Source organism: Camelus bactrianus, chromosome 11, assembly GCF_048773025.1.
Source record: "Camelus bactrianus isolate YW-2024 breed Bactrian camel chromosome 11, ASM4877302v1, whole genome shotgun sequence".
In the NCBI taxonomy this organism is placed as follows: domain Eukaryota; kingdom Metazoa; phylum Chordata; class Mammalia; order Artiodactyla; family Camelidae; genus Camelus; species Camelus bactrianus.
This window is the reverse complement of record NC_133549.1, coordinates 42,338,475-42,354,996: the sequence shown is the minus strand read 5'-3', so window position 1 is coordinate 42,354,996 and position 16,522 is coordinate 42,338,475. Positions and strand designations below refer to the sequence as shown.

Genomic DNA, 16,522 nt, shown 5'->3' with positions numbered 1-16,522 from the left:
ATTATTACCCATTCCCAGGGTGGTCACTATAGTTCCTAATAAACAGGCAGATGGTCAATTAGTTCATTTTTCTTACAACTTTCCATGTAGCTGACACACTCAACACTTTAAAGTAGATAGTTTTAAAGAGGAAATTGTAGTGGGCAACATAGTTACTTCCCATCATCTCTACTCTTTTCTTTCCCAGATTATGAAGCAACTGTGGAACTTGGATAGGTTGAACATTCCTTCAGCTCTTGAAATGAACTCTGATTGGTTTAAGTGAATCAGTAAAGCCCATCACACTGGCCATGGTGACTGGTTGGGGAATGAGTCCATGCCATGATTCCGACTAATGAGATATGTTTACTGGACATGAACTAGGAAGCACAAAGTCTCAGACATCCTACTTCAGCCTTAGTATAAAGGCAATGCTACCAGTCCTCAGAGTCCTTGATAATATTGTTCAGACTCTGGATCAGCCCACCCAAAGAGGTCAAGAGGACGGAGCCCCCATGATGGGATTAGTGCTCTTATAAGAAAAGACAGCAGAGAGCCTCTCTTGCTCACTCTGCCATGTGACGACATGCATGGTGAGAAGGCAGCTGCCTGTAAGCCAGGAAGAGAGCCTCACCAGAACCCAACCATGACAGCTCCATGCCTCTGAAATGATGCACAAGCAAGCCGCCCCTGGGGACTCTGAGGGTGGCAGAATCACCTAAATAAATGAAGAACAAGGAAGGGGAGGAGGGAGGTGAGAGGCAGCATGGTGAAGAGCAGTACTCTTCACTCATTTCCACCAGAACAGCAGAGAACAAGAAAGAGAAACAATTAACCCATCAGAAGACCTGGAGGCAAAGCCTGGAAAAAGATGCCAATATCTTTGAAATCTTGTTATTTTATTGTAAAAAGTCATGCAAATTCTGCATTCTACTTCATAATGTGCCTTTACACTCTTTGTATCAAAATGTTTACCTAAAATTTTTGAGAAGTGTCATTTTATACCAAATCTTTGAAATAACCTCCTGGCCCTGCCCTACCTATCCTGGCATGCTTCCACCCCGATGTGAATAGCACGAATGCATCAGAAGGAGTGCTGGATGCAGTTTTAAAATCTGGGTTCTTTTTCTCATTCCATCCCTTCCCAGCCATGTGACCTTGCAAAATCACTTATCGTCTTTAAGCTTCTCTTTCCTCACGAGTAAAAGCGAAGATGACATCTCTTCCGCCTTTCTCACAAGGCTGTCAAGCTCCAAGGAGTTAATTTGAGAGAGAGAGCTGGGAGACCAGGAAACTCTGACTCTATGGCCCTGTAGGGTGGTATCACTATGATTATTCCAAGACCATTTTGGAAGTTTCCCAGCCCAGACTGAGCCATTCTGGGACTAACCTTTTCTGTTCATTCCGATACCTTTTTGTCCAATCCTTGCACCTATTCTAGGAATAGAAGTACAGGAGGCAAAAAGAATGAGGAGCGGCTATTTATAATCAGCTGTCGAGAGGATGGGAGAGAAGTCAGATCTTACTCTCATGCGACTCCACGTCTCTTGGTTCCCCTCATTTCTACATCTTCCATCTTTAACATGGGATCTTAAGCTTCCCTACTCAGAGGAATCCTGAGCCTGTATCCCCTGTACTTGCCTGATGCACTAATCACCTAAGATTCAGGGTCGAGCAGGAAAGACAAGTTGGTTTCATCTTCAGCACCAGCTCTGAATCACTGGTTGCGTGGGACACTGTATTAAGAAAACCACTCAGTGGGAGAGATTGTAGAGCTTGATTAAAGCTGTCTGCCACAGGCACAGAGGGCGAGAACAGCAGCATGTGTGCCACCACTGGCCACCCCTGGTTTAGAGGCTCTAAAAAATGCAGCAAATCTTGAGAGCTGGAAGGTTTTCAGAAGAACCTCAAATGTGAGGTTTTTCATCCTCTGGGACATTTAGGAAGTCAGTGATAATGGCTTGTGTCTTATTTTTAATAATATGAAGGGCCAACTCCTTATCTGTGATAGTATTGACGAGGTTAACTAAATGTCAAGTTTCTTTCCTTTTAGATAGAAGAATATCAACCCCATTCCCTGACCCTGAGTGTCTTATGCTAGCCACTATGACTTACATCTGTTGAAATCACAGAAAATTTTGGAATGTTATTGGGCATCCTGACACTCCAGCATTGAACCCATGAGCAATTGTGGACATGAATACAGAGTGAAGACCTAAGATGACTGACTGGCTGCAGGGAACTTTAAAAAAAAAAAAAAAGTCATGGTGATTAAGAGGTTGGGAATCACTGTTCTAATGAAATCTGTTGTCAGTCTTAATCTTACTGCTTCAAATCCTACCCCATATTTCTGAGAACTCTAAGGGTTTCAGATTTGGATGAACACTCCATGAGTTTATTTCAAAGTACTTATTTCTATTTTAGCATGTGTTACTTGAGACTTTTAAAAAAATAACAAAGAGCTTCCATTAAATAATTAAGTATCCTCTTGTTGTAGAATTCTAAAGGGTTCAGCGCTGTGTACATGCATAGCATTTAAGCTTTTAGGAATTTATTTTACCACTTTGGTGCTTTCACTTTGCTTGAAAGCAAACCCTTTTGGGTAAAAGGCCCAGTTGGGGTTTAAAAGCTTTCAATCTGCCTTCATCTGCTCTTTAGGCAACTAGACTTCCTGGCTGAGTAGAGTATGTTGTTTTCGTTTTGGTCATGTCTTACACTACAAGAAGCTACAGAACAGTAAAAAATACAGTGATTAAATATTTTGATATTTCTTACTGTATTTTTTCCACTGGGTTTCTCTGGGCGCCTACTGTTTATTACCATGTTCTGAGCTTCCCTTGCAAATGAATTCTTGCATGTTAAGGAACAGCCACTAAGGAAGGGGCTGCAAGATGGGTCACATTTCAGAGAAAACCAACTGTGGAGAGTGACAGGCTGGGGTTGAGGGGCCGGTCGGGGAGGTGAGCACAGAGGAGATTACATTGGGGAGGTGAGCACAGAGGAGATTACAGGCCCCTCGTCTGTCTTCACAGCAATAGGGAGGTGCTTTTAGTAATAAGAGGTCTTTCTTTTGGTACTTTTCAGCTCCCCACTTCCTTTTCTTCATTCTCTTAAATTTTTCTTCCCTCTCTTTGCCTCCCTTTCTCCTTTCCTTTCCCCTTTATGTTTCTCTCCTGTCCCATTTTTCTAATTTCCCTTCCATTCTCCTACTTTTTCTTGTCTCTTTCTTTCTCTCGTCCCCATCTCTTCATTTCTGACCTATCTCCCATTCTCTGCTTGTGCTTCCTTAGCTTAATATTGTTCGTTAGGTTACTTATTTATTCATTCTTAAAGGAGGTACTGGGGATTGAACCCAGGACCTGATGCATACTGAGCATGTGCTCTACCACTTAAGCTATACCCTCTCCCCTTGCTTGTGCTTCCTAAAGTGTGTTCCACCAAGCACCAGGTCCATGAGATGCTCTCTGAAAAATAAAAAAAGGTGGGGGTAGGGGGGTGAAGCTGGATATGTGGTTAAATTGCATACCATATCTCCCCTTTGGAGCACTTTATTAGCATTTTATAGGTTCTGAGAAATCCTACTGTGAAGAAACAACTCTAACCTGGCTATCCCACTATTCCCAAGACCTCCTTGACCTCAGTGTCTTTTCCCTCCAAATTAATGAATCTCACTGAGAATACATTTTGGGAAACGCCCATGGTAGAGTCTCTCCTCTTGCTTACCTTGGGTCTGCAGAGCACTGACTTCTTCCAGTCATACCTGATATCAAGGCATCTTCTCCCCTGTCTGAGCCTTTCTGAGGCCACCACAGCCACGTCTCCTCTTCTGTCTGTCCCCTTCACTGCCCAACACGGTGAAACACATGTTGCAAAAAAGTGCAAAAGTTCTACATTACTCAACTCTCGTGTTAAATGTTTAAGGTTGGTGGTTCTTTCTTCTTCTTCTTCTTTCATTTACCTAACAAATTGCCAAAGATTGTCTTTGAAAAATAATAGGCAGCATGGCAGAGGTTCCAGCAGGGGAACATTTTGATTCTTTGCTGGTGACAGTGTCAGCTGGTATAATCATTCTAGAGGGGAATTAGATGAATATGTAGCCAAAGTCTGAAAATGCTACTTTGGGGACTTTATCCTAAGAAAATAATTAAGGATTTAAGCAAAGACTTAGCTTCAAGGGTTTGTTTTTTTCTTTTTGCTTTGTTGTTGTTGCTGTTGTTTTTACTGGAGTGTTGTTTATGACAGAAAAAACTTGGAAACAACCTTAGTATCCAGCAGTGGGAGGGAGACTGGCAAGTTGAGCGTACTGTTGCATAGTCATACGATGGGGTATGACTCAGCTCTTAGAAGGAAAGCTTTAGGGGAGTATTTACCAACATAAAGTAGATGCCCCAAATTAATTCTGTGTAAAAAAGCATACATATGGACAATGTGAGCCCATTTTTGTAAAATCAACATTCACCTACTGTGATACATAAATAAAAACATGTAAAAGCAGGAAAGAATATGCCCCCAAATTCAGCAGTAATTATCTCTTACTGGTACTAGGATTTCAGCAGCTTCTTGTTTATCTGTGCTTTGATTTTTATATAAAGAGCATGTGCCTTTTGTATATTGAAAGGAAACAATAAGTTAGAAAGATTAACAAAAATAGTTGGTGATCCCATACAAGTTTTGTTAGCATTTGAACTCCCAGCTTACTCCAAATATGGTCCCGTCAACACCAACTGGGACTTTTCTGTCTCCTGGGGGGTAAGTGCTCTGTGAGGAAGGTCAAAGAGAATGTCAGCCTTCCTTCTGCTATCTGAGGAAATCTGGATACAAGAGCCGGCTTCTATGTTGTGATGCTGCAATTTACTGGGAAAAAAAAAAGATCAACACACCCCACCATCTATTTATTTAATATTAAAAATAATATTTCACTGAGTTTGGCTGGCGTCAGCTCGAGCAGTTACTCATACAGGAATTCAAACAAAAGCAGCACTGGCCCTGGGCCAGGGGGCTGGTGCTGGGTGGTCCATGTCCGTCCTTAGCTCAGACTAACTCCTAGGCTGCTTTCCGACCTGCTTCGGGTTAAGAAGATGATGTATTCATTTATTTATTAGAAATGTTTTAACAGGAAATGCTAATAGTTTGCATTTAGGGAGAATTGCCCTGGAGACAGCTGGAGGAACCCAGCAGACGTGGTGGGGGAGGAGACTGCTGTTCTGAGCCTCGGAGTCGGGTCAGGGTCTGTTGTAAAAGTGCATTGAGACCCAACACACCAAGTTAGCCCAGAATATCCTGGTTGCTTTGCTTCAGGACAGAAGTAGAAGGAGCACGGCCATTTCAGCTGCCCTGTTTCCCATCTCTGTTGCCGTTTGTTTCTTAGGGCCCTGAAGGGGTGTTTTTGATGTGGCCGTGAACACAGATGTTGGCTCTGTGAGGAATGAACAGGCCCTGTGTACACAAACCTCCAGGTAGGGGTGTGTGAGCCAAGACGTAAGCGAGCGCACATGTAACTCAAACCCACTTTTAGTGTGACTGTGGGCTGGTGGAGTCATGTGTGAGTTCAGGGTTATATGTGCCCGTCTTTTCAGCGTATGAGTCTGAATGAAAGACAAGTGTTTGCAGGGGATTTCAGGTGTGTCCTCAAGCTCCAGGGTGCATTCCAATGTTGGATCATATTCACGGGTAATTCTGAGGAGTCCAGAGAGAAAATGGAAGACAGGGGAGTATAAATCAAGCACAAATGTATATGTATGAGAAGAACATGAGCAGGTTTGTGTATCTTTAAAAATCCTCTTCCAGCCATTCTGGAAGACTACAGGACTTTACTCCCGGGGGCAGGGTGTGATTACAGTGCCGTGGGGAATGGGGTCCAGTGTCTAACCCAGTCTGGCACGACAATAGGGCTGTTCCTGTGTTTCCAGATAACAATAGAGGTGAAGCCTAACCCTGGAAACCAGTCAAGATTCCCAGAGATAAACTCTCAGGCAGCAAGAACTCTGTCAATGAAAAGAAACTGACCTTTCGCCTTCTGGAGTCACAGAATTCCCACAAATGCTATGCCTCATCAGCTCTGGCAGCCTCACCACCACAGCCCCAGGCTTCGAAGCCAATTCATAAACAGCATGGAGGGGGCTGTGCTAGAAGTCGGGGCACCTCTAGCACCTCAAAATACAGGAAGCAACCCCCACCCCCCGCCACCACCATTTTCTTCCAGAAGTTAACCTTCTCTCCAGGCTCACAAAGTTACGAGTGAGGCCCTTAAACGGCTTTCCTCTGACAGTGTGGCCTGCTTTGTTGCTGCTGAAGGGACCACAGGTGAGCTTTAACCTGAAATGTGTTCTAAAATCTGAACGGAGAGCCTCTGGAGAGCTTGCACAACCTTGGGAGTCTCAGGGCAGGGGGCGTGGAGGACTCGGGCTGGGGTGGGGAGGAGCGGGTCAGAGAAGACGAAGCGGAGGAGTCTGGTCTATGACAGTGAGAGGTTTTTAAGTCTGAGGCTGGAAGTTCATCAGATTTCTTGTTTTAAGATGATAAAATTAATTAATCTTTTTGAGCCCTAGGTTCCTCAGCAAAATGCGAATGGCAGAGTTTCTGATTTATAAATCAAATAAACTAGGACTTCATCACTTAACAACTGCCTTCCCACACAAGCCTGAAACCCATTTAGCATCATATAAGCCACGAGAACAATGGTTTTCAACCTTGGCTACACAGGAATCGCTGGGGAAGGTGTCGACAATGTTATTATTGCATGAATCCCACCTGCAGAGATTCTAATGGAATTCATCTGGGTGAGGCCTGGACACCAGGACTCTACTTTCCTGAATCTTCTCGTTAACTCCTATTCTGAAATGTAGGTATTTTCTAAAGTTCTGTGTATCTTTCTCTATATTTCCTCTGTATTTCTCTTCTCAATCATTCCCACATCTTCAACTATCACTTCTTTGGGGATGATGCCCAAATCCATTTAAATTCCCAATCTAGTTATCCAGCTTCTATTTGTCTACCTACCCTTGGAATGCTGCTATAGCCCCAGTACATGCTCATTCCAAATTCAATCTCTTGCCCCCAAAGATCTTCCATTCCTTGGTTTCCCTGTTTCTATAATGACATATCCCCCATTCCCCATCACCAAGGCTCAAAATGTTACTGTTATCTTTGATGATTTTAAAAAATGTATTAACGTAAGTGTTAATATATAAACTCTCTGCCACAATAAAGTCTCTCCACCACTCACCATGAAGAAAATATTGTCTTCGATAGTTTTGCTAAGCCTGTCCTCTAAGGAGAGTTCTGTGTTTTCCAGGATGGAAAAGACTTTGTGATTCAAAATAAAGAGACTGGATAAACAGAGACAAGACTGAAGGGGCAGAAGGAAAGGAGGAAGGGAACAAAAGAGAAAGGCTTCATGTCCATTTCAGGACAGAAGAAATGGAAAGCGAGGGGTTCAGAGAATGAGAAGCTCTGGAGCTAATGACAGGTGAGAATTAGGAGAGGAAAGGCAAGTTTGAGGACTGTTCCTAAAGCTTATGCTTTTTAATGTTCTTGGAGAATGGCAAGCAAAAATTTGAATTCGTTTTAAAATAGTTTTGGTTGCTAGACTGTTTTTCAGTTCATCATTGCTTTGAGTCTGAGACGTTTGGATGGCCAGCTTACATTTGGGATACATGCTACACTGCTCCCTCATTGGCAACAGCTAAACAGTCGCCAAACCCCATGACTTTTCCTGCTTTCAGCCTATCACTACTGCCTAACAACACCACACATGCCAACTAGACTTCCTCATAACTCAAACTTTTTTTTTTTTTTGGACTTTGGCTCATTCTGTTTCCTACACCCAAAATCACTGCCCATTTCCATCATTATTAGTTCTTTCTAGGCTTCAAAGCCCAGCTCAGATTCCACCTTCTCAAGGAGACCTTCCCCGTTGATGCTTCATACATTCTTCATTCCTTCCTGCCCTGCACATGCAACTCTCCAAAACAACAGTAATAATAGTGATGATGATGGTACCAATGACTAACATTTATATTGATCTCATTGGGTCCAGGCACCACTTTGCATATTTTATTTCATTTAATGCTTGCAACAACCCTGTAAGGTAGTATTACTGTAGGAACTAAGACCAGAAGGGTAAGTGACTTCCTAAGGCTACACAGCTATAATGGCCACAAATAGGATTTGAATCTGGGCCCCAGAATTTGTATTATTCCTATAGTATACTTACACTTTAATACTTCAACACATGCCTGCATATACCCTTGTTATTCCACTGTGTCTACAGGCAGATTCCATTTGTTACTGCTTCACATTTTGCACCTCCACTTATTCAACTCTCAAATAAATGCTTGTGCTTCACGATTGTCAGATTTACATAGTCACTTAACGATTCCCACTGGTATCCAAATAGAAGACATGAGCATGTGCACGGTCAGGTTTTTGACTTACAGAGATCCACTTTAGGTTGAAGTCTTCAGGGACACTTAATCTAAGAGCAGGGAGCACGTGTTTATAAATCTTACCTTTGAGCTTCATCTTCTTCCTCATAATGTCTTTGACATTGAGTCAGCTGTAAAGCAAACCACAGAATGGCCATACTTGAGTGAGGCAAAGATTTAGTGCTGCTGCTCTAGTTCAAGTGGCTGTACCTAGAACTACAGTTGTGTTTTGCCAGTCATTGTGAAATACACACACGGTGATTTAACGCAGCTTGGTTTATATTCAGATGCAGCGCTGTTCTAACATTTGGAGTGAGCAATGGGCTTGCTTTTAAAGCAAAGGGCAATTCACTTGGTCAGGAACAGTTTTCAGATGAAGAAAATTATAGTTTTAACTGAGAAATACATGAACCAATTATTTTTAATTCTGTAAAAGATATAAATAATTTTTAGGATAAAAACATGCTTTAAATTCTAAATTCCAACTTCCATTGAGCAGCCAAGATTAAAGACTGGTTTACTCTCCTTCCTGAAACAACCCCCCAAATTAACAAAATATCTAAAAACAGGTTGAAAGGCACTGGATATCAGGGAAGGAGGGATAGTATCCCTGAGAGTTGTGAAACAAATGAAGTAAGCAATACAATTGGCCCAGCTTACTGCCTTGAGTGCATTTCCAGGCCACACAGCACAGAGAGGGGCACCCAGACAGAGCCGGGAAAACTCAGTGAGTTGAGAATACAAAGCTGAGAGTCTGAGGAGATCAAGGCTGCTGGAGTTCTTAGGATAGAGTGTAAGAAAGAAGAGAACTGCACACAGAGAGGAAGTTCTCGAGGTCTGCAGAAGGTTCCCACTCGAGTATTCAGCTGAGGACTGATCAGCGTGTACATATAAGGGAACTATCTGAGGCCAGAGAAAGAATCATCTACAAAGATTAGAGGAAACTGACTGACTGGCACTTACACAGGGCAGAGAATAGTGTCTATTCTCACCAGCCAGATGTAAAAACCTCAAAATTCATGGTCAGGGGATGGGGAGGGGTGGTGGTAGAGTACTTGGAAGGATATTGCCTCTGTAGTAAAGACTAATTCATCCTAGGCTGAACACTGCTCCAGTCCTTACCTAATCTTAAAACCAAGACTCAAAAGCATTAGACTGTTCCCAAGTGATTTAACCAAACCCTAGAACAAAGCTCCAGAATATTTATAGGAATAGGGGAAGGACAGTGTAGTCTGAACTACTAGAACTAATAAATTTAGCAAGGTTGCATGATACAAGCTCAATATGCAAAAATTAATGGTAGTTCTACATACTGGAAATGAACAATCAGAAATCGAAATTAAGTTAAAAAAATACTATTTACAAGGGAACCAAAAGATATAAAATGCTTAGGTATAAATCTGATAATAGATACAAAACAACTATGCACTGCAAAGTACAGAGCAATGTTGAGAGACATTAAAGATGAAGGTTGTGTTTTTCAACAAATAATGATGAAAAAATTGTATATCTATATACAAAAAAATGGATCATTGAGTTAAATGTAAGACCTAAAACTATAAAATTTCTAGAAGAAAACATAGGAGAAAACCTTTGTGACCCTGGGTTAGGTAAAGATTTCTTAGACACAGCCCCAAAAGCACATTCCATAAAAAACCAAACTGTTAAATTGGACTTCATCAAAATTTAAAAATTCTGCTCTTTGAAAGACATTACTGCTAAGAGAATGAAAAGACAAGCTTTCAACAATTGAAAGGAAATATTTGCAAATCATGTATATGATAAAAGTCTTATATTTGAATAAAAAAACTCTTAAAACTTAATAAGAAAAAAACACAGTAATAAACAGTTCGTCCAGTAAGAAAATGGTAAAAGATTTGTACAGACACTTCACCAAAGAGGACATACAGATGACAGATAAGCACACGAAAATATGCTCAACTTCATTAGATATTAAGGAAATGCAAATTAAAACCACAATGAAATACTACCATGTACCTATTAGAATAGTTAAAATCAAAATACAGATGATACCAAGAACTGGTGAAGATATGGAGGAACTAGAACTTTCATCTAACTGTTGATGGGAACATAAAATGGCCCAACGACTTTGGAAAATAGTTTCATAATTTCTCTAAAAATAAAAAAAAAAACCTCTCACATGATCTAGCAATTTCATTCCTACATATTTCCCCCAAAGAAATGAAAGCATATGTCCATACAAAACCTTGTACATGAATGGTCATAACAGCCTTATTTGTAATAGCCAAAGATGTGGTTCCTGAGCAGGCACTATCAGCATCACCTGGGAACCTGTTACAAATGCAAATTCTCAGACCCCACCCAAGACCTACTGAGTGAGGTGTTTTGAGTTTACCATTTTCTCTTTGGACTGGGAATTGTCCCAGCAATATGAAATTAACAAGCCCTTCAGGTAATTCCGATGCAAGCTAAAGTATGAGAACCACAGTCCCCCCCAACCCCACCCCATCCTTTACCTCAGATGATGCTGGCACCCCAACCACACTTTGAGAACAACTACTTCAGAACAATGCTTCCCAAACCTCAGTGTGCGTATGATCACCTGGAGCTCTACAAATACTGATTCTGATTCAGTAGGTTTGGGAGCATGGGGTTTAGGGATTCTGCATTTGCAGTAAGCTCCCCTCTAGTACTGATTCTGCTAGTCCTGGGAATTACGGTGAAGACCATCCTTGGAAAGTCCCTAATTTAAAAGCAGAGCTCATTTGACTACCTCAATTCTTCCCCTATGGAGAATTCATGAGTGTTAGGATAGAATCTAGCCTTTATTCTCTTCTGCTCCACTACCACACCATTTTGGAAGAAAACTCTCCAGCAGAAAGGGACTCTGTCCTAGAATGTTCTCTTAGCTGCCTTAGATTCTGACATTTCTTTAGAGCCTAGCCCAAAGGTTCCCAACATTAATTCACCTACAAAGCTTTTGAAAAATACTGATGCCTTGACCCCAGAGATTCTGGGGGTTTTTTGTTTGTTTTTTGAAGTATAGTCAGTTTACAATGTTGTGTTAACTTCTGGTGTATAGCATAGTGATTCAGTTATCTCTGAATCTATAGATATAGATACAGATACACACACACACATTCCTTTTCATATTCTATTTCATTACATTATAGGCTATTACAAGATATTGAATATAGTTCTTTGAGCTATACATTAGAGCCTTGTTTGTCTATTTTATATATAGCTATTAGCATCTACAAATCTTGAACTCCTAATATATGCCTCCACCCACCCCTTCTTCCCCTGGTAACCATGTTTGTTTTCTATGCCAGAGACTCTGTTTTGATTGGTCTGGTCTGGGGCCTAGGCATCACTGTTTTTAAAGCTCCCCTGGTGATCGTACTGTGAGACAGAGCTTAGAATCACCCACTCACTTACCTGTACCACAAGACTGGCCTGTCTATTTCCCAGACTCTGAGCTACTATGCTGGGAATACCAAGATGAGTAAGCCATGGTCCCTGCCTTCAGGAAGTTAAAGTCTGGTGGAAGAGACAGAGAAGTCTACACAATTTTCATACCTACAATAACAGCTACAGCAGAGGCATTTCATTCAGCAGATAGATATTTATTGAGAATTTACAAGTTTTAGGCACTGGGAATGTTACAATGAGCAAGACAGACATAATCTCTACTTTCATGGAGCTGAAGCCCAATGGGAACCCCAAGTCACAAGAGACACAGAAGAAGGGCTCCTAATCCAAACTTAGAATGATCAGGAAAGTTCCCTCTAAGGTTCTGAATCTTCTGTTAAATCTTAAAATCTCATATCATGTAGGCCCAACAGAGGCCTAGAAAGCAGCGTGGAGGGATGAAAGAACATGACACAGTCAGAGAACTGGCAGTTCCACAGCTGAGGCGGCTCCCCCCCAAGCCCAACCCTTGGGATTTGTCTAACAACTCCTTTTCCCCACCCCCATGCTTAAGGCAGCCTTCCCCCTTCCACTGAACAACACTCTTCGGGGTTGGGTCGGACATGCACAGTTCTCCTCCAGTTCACCCCATCAGCCCAGACGCCACAATTCGGACACCGTTTATGAGCGAGTCTCAGGCGAAAACCTTCCCCCTCTCCTGAGGCTCCGCGCCCAGTGCGCAGACACAGCCCGGTTCCGCTTCTCACTCCACCACCAGAAGGGGCCTCGAGGTGGAGCCCTCTCCCTCACTTCCACCATTGTCGGGCACACCCATTTTCCCACCTCATTTCCTCTGCACTGAATTTCCTCCCCACAAATACCAGGGCTGGAACTTTACTCTGAGGAAGAGGATCACAGGAAGCACGTTGGATACACAAACCAGTTGAGTTGTGCAGTTCGCGCCTGCCCCTTAGTTCCCGGAGCGCAGGGCTCATTCTTAGCTCTCTCCTGGCTGCAGCTTCCCTGGAAGCCCACTGCGCTCCCCGACACACCCCCAACTCCACCACCATCAGCTGGATGGTCCCCACTCCTCAGCGAAGGTTTCCCTTTTCACCCGGACAATGCACGCTCAAAGAATTTTTGCCAGAATAATTTGACATCTGGGCACGGAAGACGGTATATTTTAAAGGAAAAAAGTCAAGATTCAGCATGCCAATCCCCATCCTCTGCTCTTCAGCGAAGAGAGAACCAGTAGAATGTTTCCCTCACATAGAGGCTGCTGTCAAGAAGCAAGCTGCTGATTCCCTCAGGGAATAACGTGAACCTGTTTTAACCATCACAACTATCGCGGCAGCTGCTTCCCCTGACCATTTCCCCTCCCTGCCATTTTTTCCAGTCCTACTGAACGCTGAAGCTGGAAAAAAGGACCCCAGCAGAAAGATGGGGAGGAGTTGTTAACGTTCCTGAGAGCAGAAGCCAGACATAAATCATCTTGGTAACCTGTATAGTACCTAGCACAGGGCCTTATCTAGTCCAGGCGGATTACTCTGTAACAGACACAAAGATGGCAAAAAATAAGTGATGGATTCCAGCCTATTAGGAGAATGGAAGCTGCCGGTACAAGGCCAATTCCAGGGTTTGCTCCAAAGTCCACAGAGCTATTCTCTGCTTCCCTGTTTATTCCCACTTACTATGTGTGCATTGAAGTGATTCTACTTCTCTGTCAGGCAACATTTATTGAGCTTGTGCCGCCTACTGATGCTGTGAGCCTGTAACTGAATGAAAATTCTCCTGGGACCAACCAGACGTAAGGACTTACCCTATGAATGACATAAGTAATGCTTCTGATGAGCTCTTCCTTAGCATGCTTGTCTGGTCACTTGGGGCCAACCAAACTGCAGGGCAGTTGTCGTGGCTTAAAGATAGCCATCCTTTTTTTGCTCCCTCTCCTGTTGTGATGTGGAGGCTAATTCCTCTTTCCTTGAATCTGGCTGGCCTGAGTGCCTTGCTTGACCAATAGAATGTGATGGAAGTCAAGTTCTTCTGGGACTTTCAAGACTAGATTATAAGAAGCCTTGCAGTTTCTACCCAGATCTCTTGGAATAATTGCTCTGGAGTAAGCCAACCACCACATGTGAAATCTGATTATTTGGAGACCGCCCTGCTGTTCAGAAGCTGGAGCTAGGAAAGGCCATGTGGAGAGAGATGCCTTACCACCCCAGCTTCACATGAGCAAAGAAGCCTTCAGATGACTCTAGCCTCTGCTGTCACCTGATAGCCACTGAATGAAGGACCCCACGTGAGAACCACCCAAGTGAGCTAGCTCATAACCCCTAGAACCATCATAGATAGTAATAAAATGTTTGTTCTTAGATACTACTTTAAAACAAACAACTATGGTTTGTTAAGACATTATCATTGGGAGAAGCTGGGTGAAATGTACATAGGAAATCTCTGTACTATTTTGCAACTATTTGTGAGTTCTAAATAATTTTTTAAGTTATTAAGAAATAAAACACTAGTGCCCCTGATCCAGAGAAGATCTATTCTGAAAGAACTAAAGACAGCTGGAGATTTTCCCTGAGCCACATCCCAGATGCTTACAATGCCAGCCCTGGCTGCAACCAGCAGGTGTGTGTAGCTACAGCCCTAAGCACATTTGCTGGCTTTGAAACTCAGGCGGAGGCCCTCCCCATGCCAGTGACTCAGCCTCAGTCCTAATGTTTCAGTCATCACGGTCAGGTCTCCTCCTGGGGAAACACCCAACTCTTCCTTTTGTCTAGTGAGGAAGGAGACGGCTTTAGGTCTTCAATTTTCAAAGACTGACATAATGATATGAACAGGCATGAAATGTCACCCAGCCAAAGGAGAGAGATTTTTCTCTGCTAGTGTGTTTTTTTTTTAAATACCCCTTTTATTTGGTTCAAAAAAAAAATCTCGTAACAAACAAGTGAATTCATGTCCTCGTTCTGCCGTGCCTTAGAGACATCCCCCTTCTCTAGCTCTCAGGGAGACCACGCCCCTCACAGATGACATCCCCAGAGGACAGACCCCCAGCCTCACCCCCCAGATGCAGCTTCCATCACAGATGATGTCTGGGAAGGGCAGATCTTCCCCCTCTGGTGCTTTGCAGACTCGTGGTTCATGACAAGTGGAAGCAGCCACTTTGAGTTGGGAGCAGGTGGGATATAGAAAGAAAGATGAAGATTTGACAGGGTCAGTAGAGCAATCTACAAGTAGTTACTGGAGTCTAATTTTTCTCAACTCTGAACTAGGCACTGTTGGCACATGGAAATGTGAGATAGAAACAAAAGACCGTAGTGGAAAAGCTTTGGACTTAAGGGCCTGGGCTGATGTCCCAGCTTGGCCATTTGCAGTATGGTCTTGGGATAGTTTTTCATTCTCTCTGACATGACAAGAAAATTCTCCTTACCAACATCAGGGGCTTGTGAAAATCTCAAGTGAGTGCAGTGCTTTGTCAACCAGTGGGCCAATGAAGGCTATTATTATCACATGCCATTGTGTAGTAGAAGGTCAGAGAAGGAAGAGGGAACTGGGCAGGAGCTGTCAGGGAGGACTTGATGGAGGATAGTGGTCTAAAGTGGACCTTGGAGGAAGGAAAGGATGGGGAAAGGCAGAAAAGGCATTCCTCCCAAGAGGAACTGAGGAAGGGATTTATATCCTGTGGGGGAGGGATGAAAGTAAGGAAGCTTGACCTAACCTGTGAGAGGTTTTGATTGAGGAACCATATGGAAAATAAGTTTAGGGAGATAAAAGATCCTCTGATTATGAAGGACCTAGAAAAATAAAGGTGTAGGAAAGGGTAAAGATACTGGGTGAAGGATGCTCACCAACTTCTTACCTGCACTGTACCACCAAATACATCCAATACTCCATTCTTGTGAAATCTTTATTGCTCTGATCTATACTGCAAAACCACCATAGGGAACCACACATTGGACAATGGAAATTATTACAATAGTAGTATAATCAAACAGTTACATTGATGGATGCTATACGTAGGGAGGAGGCCCTTTGTATTTGTATTCTTTATGCTCTTAGATAAAATGACGTTTATGCTGTTGGGTGTCTTCTAAAAGATCTAACAAAGAATCTTCCTAATCAGAAGTCTCTAGGAAAGGGAACACTGGACCTTTCTTTTCTCTCACACACTAATATACCCCAGGACGACATTAGCACACCGAGAAGCAAGGACAGCATGTGGCCTTTACCAAGCACTGTCCTTCACCAAGATTCAACGTGGCTAAAATCTCACAACTCCAGTCTGTCATACTCTCGGACCACGAACATCTTGCAACTGTTTTTGGATGGGGGTATTCCAAGACAGTAAATAACGAGTAGAGACTGTGAATCATGAAAGGATCTCCTTTTTTCTATTTTTGGTACAGTTGTTCTTAATGTTTCTTTGGCATCTTACTAGTTTTAAGGCCCCCCCACCTTTTTTTAACCTAAGCTTCCTCCTCATGATAATCATGAGAGTCTGGCTGAATGCTAGAGAAATGTAGGGCATGACAAATATAAGAGAAAATTCAGCCATAAGGTGGCTAAAGACCATTTGAAAAGAATCGTGTTTAGACCTTTAAAGCTGCTGTCTCTCCTGTTCTTGCAAGATTAACCCAACAATTTTTTTTTACAAAATTATGGCTGTTCTTTCTATTCAAATTACTGCTTGCAAAACTACAAATCCAAAATAAATAAAATGC

The 16,522-nt window shown here is 42.6% G+C and overlaps 2 long non-coding RNA genes across 6 annotated transcripts in view; one reads left to right on the top strand and one right to left on the bottom strand.

Moving 5' to 3' along the window:
* The window catches only part of LOC123613149 (uncharacterized), a 37,345-nt gene extending 23,867 nt beyond the window's left edge, over positions 1–13,478 (top strand). For 2 of the 4 annotated variants that reach the window (XR_012510180.1, XR_012510182.1), the window contains one exon: positions 188–7,203. This is a non-coding gene — a long non-coding RNA (uncharacterized LOC123613149). Of the gene's footprint in view, positions 1–187; positions 7,204–7,273 lie in introns of those variants that run through there. The other 2 variants (XR_012510181.1, XR_006720505.2) reach the window with 2 other exon arrangements.
* LOC141579114 (uncharacterized) overlaps positions 1–16,522 on the bottom strand; it is a 57,845-nt gene that overhangs the window by 9,987 nt on the left and 31,336 nt on the right. For both annotated transcript variants that reach the window (XR_012510183.1, XR_012510184.1), the window contains exon 4: positions 8,490–8,536. This is a non-coding gene — a long non-coding RNA (uncharacterized LOC141579114). The remainder of the gene's footprint in view (positions 1–8,489; positions 8,537–16,522) is intronic.